Genomic DNA, 7,554 nt, shown 5'->3' on the forward strand with positions numbered 1-7,554 from the left:
CCCGGTCCCCATATCCCCTGTATCCCCCTTTATCCCCATCCCAGTCCCCATATCCCCTATATCCCCCTTTATCCCCATCCCAGTCCCCCCATATCCCCCTTTACCCCCACCCCAGTCCCCTTGTGCCCCCAATACCCCCTCATACCCCCCATAACCCCCCCCAAACCATGTCAGACTCCATCCTCCTCCTCCACCGCATCCGCAGCGGCTCCTCATCACCCCATTCCCCCCCTCCACCCCCAAACCCCCCCCCACCACCATCATCCTCCTCCTCCTCCATCCCCCGTCGCAAACGCGGCCGTCGTCGCCGTTTCTACCCCGAACATCGGGTCTATCGAACCCGCAGCTCCTTCTTGGACCTGACGGAGGAGCAGGTTCTACGTCGGTACCGCCTGGATAAAGCCGCCATCGCCGGCTTGTGCCGCGAGCTCGGAACCGACCTCGAAAGCTTAACGGGTCGTAGCCACGCGTTACCCGTCGCCGTTAAAGTCACGTCGGCTCTCACCTTTTTAGCTTCGGGTTCCTTCCAAACAGCCACCCGCGATACCACGGGCATCAGTCAATCCGCCATGTCCAACTGCTTGGCTCAGTTCTTAGAGGCCTTACAGCGCCGTGCTACCCGTTATATCACCTTCCCATCCCCGCGTGAGGCTCCGGCTCACGATTCGGGTCCGTTTCCTGGTGTTTTGGGTCTATTAGGAAACATGCACGTGGCGTTAAGGGCTCCGTCTGAGAACGAAGTGGCTTTTCGCAACGCAAAGAACTTCCACTCCATGAACATGCAGCTGGTTTGTGATCCCAGCGGAACCATCACCAACGTGGTGGCCAAATTCCCCGGCTCTTGTCCCAACGCTGCTGTGCTGGAGAACTCGGCTTTGGCCAGGCTGATGGATGGGATGAGGCCTGAAGGAGTCTGGTTGTTAGGTGAGGGGGGAGTTGGGGGGCAAAGGGGGGGATTGGGGGCAGTTCGGAGGGTCTGGGAGGGGGTTAGGGGGAGATATGGGGGGTTTGAGAGGAGATCTGGGGGGTTTGGGGGGAGATATGGGGGGTTTGAGAGGAGATCTGAGGGGCTTGAGGGGAGGTTGATTGGGGTTTGAGGGTCTGGGGGCAGTTCAGAGGGTCTGAGAGGGGATTGGGGGGAGATGTGGGGGGTTTGAGAGGAGATCTGGGGGGTTTGGGGGGAAATATGGGGGTCTGGGGGCAGTTCAGAGGGTCTAGGAGGGGGTTGGGGGGAGATATGGGGAGTTTGAGAGGAGATCTGAGGGGTTTGGGGGGGATAAGGGGGAAATTGGGGGCAGTTCGGAGGGTCTGGGAGGGGGTTGGGGGGAGATATGGGGGGTTGGCGGGAGATATGAGGGGTTTGGGGGGAGATATGGGGGGTTTGAGAGGAGATCTGAGGGGTTTGGGGGGGATAAGGGGGGGATTGGGGGCAGTTCTAAGGGTCTGGGAGGGGGTTGGGGGGAGATATGGGGTTTTGAGAAGAGATCTGAGGGGTTTGGGGGGAGATATGGGGGGTTGGGGGGAGATCTGAGGGGTTTGGGGGGAAATATGGGGGTCTGGGGGCAGTTCTAAGGGTCTGGGAGGGGGTTGGGGGGAGATATGGGGGGTTTGAGAGGAGATCTGAGGGGTTTGGGGGGAAATATGGGGAGTTGGGGGGAGATCCGGAGGGTTTTGGGGAAATATAGGGGTCTGGGGGCAGTTCTGATGGTCTGAGGGGGTCTTGGGGGGAGATATGGGGGTCTGGAGGCAGTTCTGAGGGTCTGGGAGGGGGTTGGGGGGAGATATGGGGGGTTAGAGAGGAGATCTGAGGGGTTTGGGGGGAAATATGGGGGTCTGGGGGCAGTTCGGAGGGTCTGGGAGGGGGTTGGGGGGAGATTTGGGGGGTTTGGAGAACTCGGCTTTGGCCAGGCTGATGGATGGGATGAGGCCCGAAGGAGTCTGGTTGTTAGGTGAGGGGGGAAGGGGGGGATTGGGGGGCAAAGGGGGGTCTGGGAGGGGGTTGGGGGGAGATATGGGGTTTTGAGAGGAGGTTGATTGGGGTTTGAGGGTCTGGGGGCAGTTCTGAGGGTCAGAGAGGGGGTTGTGGGGAGATGTGGGGGGTTTGAGAGGAGATCTGGGGGGTTTGGGGGGAAATATGGGGGTCTGGGGGCAGTTCTAAGGGTCTGGGAGGTGGTTGGGGGGAGATATGGGGGGGTTGAGAGGAGATCTGGGGGGTTTGGGGGGAAATATGGGGGTCTGGGGGCAGTTCGGAGGGTCTGAGGGGGTCTTGGGGGGAGATATGGGGGGTTTGGAGAACTCGGCTTTGGCCAGGCTGATGGATGGGATGAGGCCTGAAGGAGTCTGGTTGTTAGGTGAGGGGGGAGTTGGGGGGCAAAGGGGGGGATTGGGGGCAGTTCAGAGGGTCTGGGATGGGGTTGGGGGGAGATATGGGGGGTTCGGGGGAAATATAGGGGTCTGGGGGCAGTTCGGAGGGTCTGGGAGGGGGTTGGGGGGAGATATGGGGGGTTAGAGAGGAAATCTGGGGGGTTTGGGGGGAAATATGGGGGTTTGGGGGGAGATATGGGGGGTTTGAGAGGAGATCTGAGGGGCTTGAGGGGAGGTTGATTGGGGTTTGAGGGTCTGGGGGCAGTTCTGAGGGTCTGAGAGGGGGTTGGGGGGAGATGTGGGGGGTTTGAGAGGAGATCTGGGGGGTTTGGGGGGGATAAGGGGAGGATTGGGGGCAGTTCAGAGGGTCTGGGAGGGGGTTGGGGGGAGATATGGGGAGTTCGGGGGAAATATAGGGGGTTTGGGGGCAGTTCTGAGAGTCTGGGAGGGGGCTGGGGGGAGATATGGGGGGTTTGAGAGGAGATCTGAGGGGTTTGGGAGGGATAAGGGGGGGATTGGGGGCAGTTCGGAGGGTCTGGGAGGTGGTTGGGGGGAGATATGGGGGGTTTGGAGAACTCGGCTTTGGCCAGGCTGATGGATGGGATGAGGCCTGAAGGAGTCTGGTTGTTAGGTGAGGGGGGAGTTGGGGGGCAAAGGGGGGGATTGGGGGCAGTTCGGAGGGTCTAGGAGGGGGTTGGGGGGAGATATGGGGGGTTTGGGGGGAGATATGGGGGTTTTGAGAGGAGATCTGGGGGGTTTGGGGGGAAATATGGGGGGTTGGGGGGAGATATGGGGAGTTCGGGGGAAATATAGGGGGTTTGGGGGCAGTTTGAGGGTCTGGGAGGGGGCTGGGGGGAGATATGGGGGGTTTGAGAGGAAATCTGGGGGGTTTGGGGGGGATAAGGGGGGGATTGGGGGCAGTTCTGAGGGTCTGGGAGGGGGTTGGGGGGAGATATGGGGTTTTGAGAGGAGTTTTAAGGGTTTGGGGGGAAATATGGGGGTCTGGGAGGGGACTGGGGGGAGATATGGGGGCTTTGAGAGGAGATCTGTGAGGTTTGAGGGGAGGTTGATTGGGGTTTGGGGGTCTGGGGGCAGTTCTAAGGGTCTGGGAGGGGGTTGGGGGGAGATATGGGGGGTTTGAGAGGAGATCTGGGGGGCTTGGGGGGAAATATGGGGAGTTGGGGGGAGATCCGGAGGGTTTGGGGGAAATATAGGGGTCTGGGGGCAGTTCTGATGGTCTGAGGGGGTCTTGGGGGGAGATATGGGGGTCTGGAGGCAGTTCTGAGGGTCTGGGAGGGGGTTGGGGGGAGATATGGGGGGTTAGAGATGAGATTTGGGGGGTTTGGGGGGAAATATGGGGGTCTGGGGGCAGTTAGGGTCTGGGACCAGACCCTCCATGATAGACCCATCATCCATCCCATAACCCCCGATCAATACCCCCATATAACCCATCCCATAACCCATATAACCCCATCCCAACCCCATATATAACCCCCCATATAACCCCATATAACCCCATATAACCCCATATAACACGTGTTATACCCATATAACCCCATATCCCATATAACCCCCATATATCCCCCATATCCCATATAACCCCCTATATCCCCCATATCCCATATAACCCCTATATCCCCCATATCCCATATAACCCCCTATATCCCCCATATCCCATATAACCTCCTATATCCCCCATATCCCATATAACCCCCTATATCCCCTATATCCCATATATCCCCCTATATCCCCCATATCCCATATAACCCCCTATATCCCCTATATCCCATATATCCCCCTATATCCCCCCTATCCATATAACCCCCCCATCCCATATAACCCCCCCATAACCCCCATATCCCATATAACCCCCCATCCCATATAACCCCCTATCCCATATAACTCTCCCCATCCCATATAACCCCCTATATCCCCCATATCCCATATAACCCCCTATATCCCCCCTATCCCATATAACCCCCTATATCCCCCCTATCCCATATAACCCCCTATATCCCCCATATCCCATATAACCTCCTATATCCCCCATATCCCACATAACCCCCTATATCCCCCCTATCCCATATAACCCCCTATATCCCCCATATCCCATATAACCCCCTATATCCCCCATATCCCGTATAACCCCCTATATCCCCCATATCCCATATAACCCCCTATATCCCCCATATCCCATATAACCCCCTATATCCCCCATATCCCGTATAACCCCCTATATCCCCCATATCCCATATAACCTCCTATATCCCCCTTATCCCATATAACCCCCCATCCCATATAACCCCCTATCCCATATAACTCTCCCCATCCCATATATCCCCCTATATCCCCCCCTATCCCATATAACCCCCCATCCCATATAACCCCCTATCCCATATAACTCTCCCCATCCCATATAACCCCCTATATCCCCCATATCCCATATAACCCCCTATATCCCCCATATCCCATATAACCCCCTATATCCCCCTTATCCCATATAACCCCCCATCCCATATAACCCCCTATCCCATATATCTCTCCCCATCCCATATAACCCCCTATATCCCCCATATCCCATATAACCCCCTATATCCCCCTTATCCCATATAACCCCCCATCCCATATAACCCCCTATCCCATATAACTCTCCCCATCCCATATAACCCCCTATATCCCCCATATCCCATATAACCCCCTATATCCCCCATATCCCATATAACCCCCTATATCCCCTATATCCCATATAACCCCCTATATCCCCCCATATCCCATATAACCCTATATCCCATATCCCCTATATCCCAGGTGACCGCAGTTACCCGCTCAAGCTGTGGCTCATGACCCCGATCCCGTATAACCCCCTATATCCCCTATATCCCATATAACCTCCTATATCCCCCGTATCCCATATAACCCCATATCCCCCCATATCCCCTATATCCCAGGTGACCGCAGTTACCCGCTCAAGCCGTGGCTGATGACCCTGATCCCATATAACCCCATATAACCCCATATCCCCTATATCCCATATCCCAGGTGACCGCAGTTACCCGCTCAAGCCGTGGCTCATGACCCCGATCCCGTTGCCCTGCTGCCCGGCGGAGCAGCGCTATAACGCCCTGCACCATCAGTCCTTATCCGCCATACGTCCCTATTTCCCCCCTTCCCATATAACCCCTGCCCATATAACCCCCCCATAACCCCCCTATCCCATATAACCCCCCACCTCATAACCCCTTTATCCCATATAACCCCCCAATCCCATATAACCCCCCCATAACCCCCCATCCCATATAACCCCCCTATCCCCCCATAACCCCCCTTTCCCCCATAACCCCCCTATCCCATATAACCCCCCTATACTCCCATAACCCCCCTATCCCCCCATAACCCCCCTATGCCATATAACCCCCCCATAACCCCCCCTATCCCATATAACCCCCCCACCTCATAACCCCTTTATCCCATATAACCCCCCATCCCATATAAACCCCTATCCCATATAACTCTCCCCATCCCATATAACCCCCCTATCCCCCCATAACCCACCTATCCCATATAACCCCCCTATCCCATATAACTCCCCCATAACCCCCCTATCCCATATAACCCCCTATCCCATATAACTCTCCCCATCCCATATAACCCCCTATATCCCCCCTATCCCATATAACCCCCCTATCCCATATAACTCTCCCCATCCCATATAACCCCCCTATCCCCCCATAACCCCCCTATCAATATAACCCCCCTATCCCCCCATAATCTCCCTATCCCATGTAACCCCTCTGTCCCCCCATAACCCCCCCATCCCATATAACCCCATATAACCCCATATAACCTCATATAACCCCATATCCCCCCATATCCCCCCATATAACCCCATATCCCCCCATATCCCCCCATATAACCCCATATAACCCCATATCCCCCCATATCCCCCCATATCCCCCCATATAACCCCATATAACCCCATATAACCCCCATATAACCCCCATATACCCCCATATAACCCCATATAACCCCATATAACCCCATATACCCCCATATACCCCCATATAACCCCATATACCCCCATATAACCCCATATAACCCCATATAACCCCATATAACCCCATATCCCCCCATATCCCCCCATATAACCCCATATAACCCCATATCCCCCCATATCCCCCCCAGGTGACCGCAGTTACCCGCTCAAGCCGTGGCTCATGACCCCGATCCCGTTGCCGCGCTGCCCGGCGGAGCAGCGCTATAACGCCCTGCACCATCAGTCCTTATCCGCCATACGTCCCTATTTCCCCCCCCATATAACCCCAAATAACCCCATATAACCCCCATATAACCCCATATCCCCCCATATAACCCCATATAACCCCATATAACCCCATATAACCCCATATAACCCCCATATAACCCCCATATACCCCCATATAACCCCATATAACCCCATATAACCCCATATACCCCCATATACCCCCATATAACCCCATATACCCCCATATAACCCCATATAACCCCATATAACCCCATATAACCCCATATCCCCCCCATATCCCCCCATATAACCCCATATAACCCCATATCCCCCCATATCCCCCCCAGGTGACCGCAGTTACCCGCTCAAGCCGTGGCTCATGACCCCGATCCCGTTGCCCTGCTGCCCGGCGGAGCAGCGCTATAACGCCCTGCACCATCAGTCCTTATCCGCCATACGTCCCTATTTCCCCCCCCATATAACCCCATATAACCCCATATAACCCCTGCCCATATAACCCCCCCATAACCCCCCTATCCCATATAACCCCCCTATCCCCCCATAACCCCCCTATCCCATATAACCCCCCTATCCCCCCATAACCCCCCTATCCCATATAACCCCCCTATCCCCCCGTAACCCCCCTATCCCCCCATAATCTCCCTATCCCACATAACCCCCCTATCCCATATAACCCCCCTATCCCCCCATAACCTCCCTATCCCATATAACCCCCCTATCCCCCCATAACCCCCCTATCCCATATAACCCCCCCATAACCCCCCTATCCCCTCATAACCCCCCAATCAATATAACCCCCCTATCCCCCCATAAACTCCCTATCCCATATAACCCCCCTATCCATATAACCCCCCTATCCCCACATAACCCCCCTATCCCCACATAACCCCCCTATCCCCCCATAAACT

This window comes from Coturnix japonica, unplaced genomic scaffold (assembly GCF_054131305.1).
Source record: "Coturnix japonica strain WE unplaced genomic scaffold, WE-NBRP24 Scf124, whole genome shotgun sequence".
Classification (NCBI taxonomy): Eukaryota; Metazoa; Chordata; class Aves; order Galliformes; family Phasianidae; genus Coturnix; species Coturnix japonica.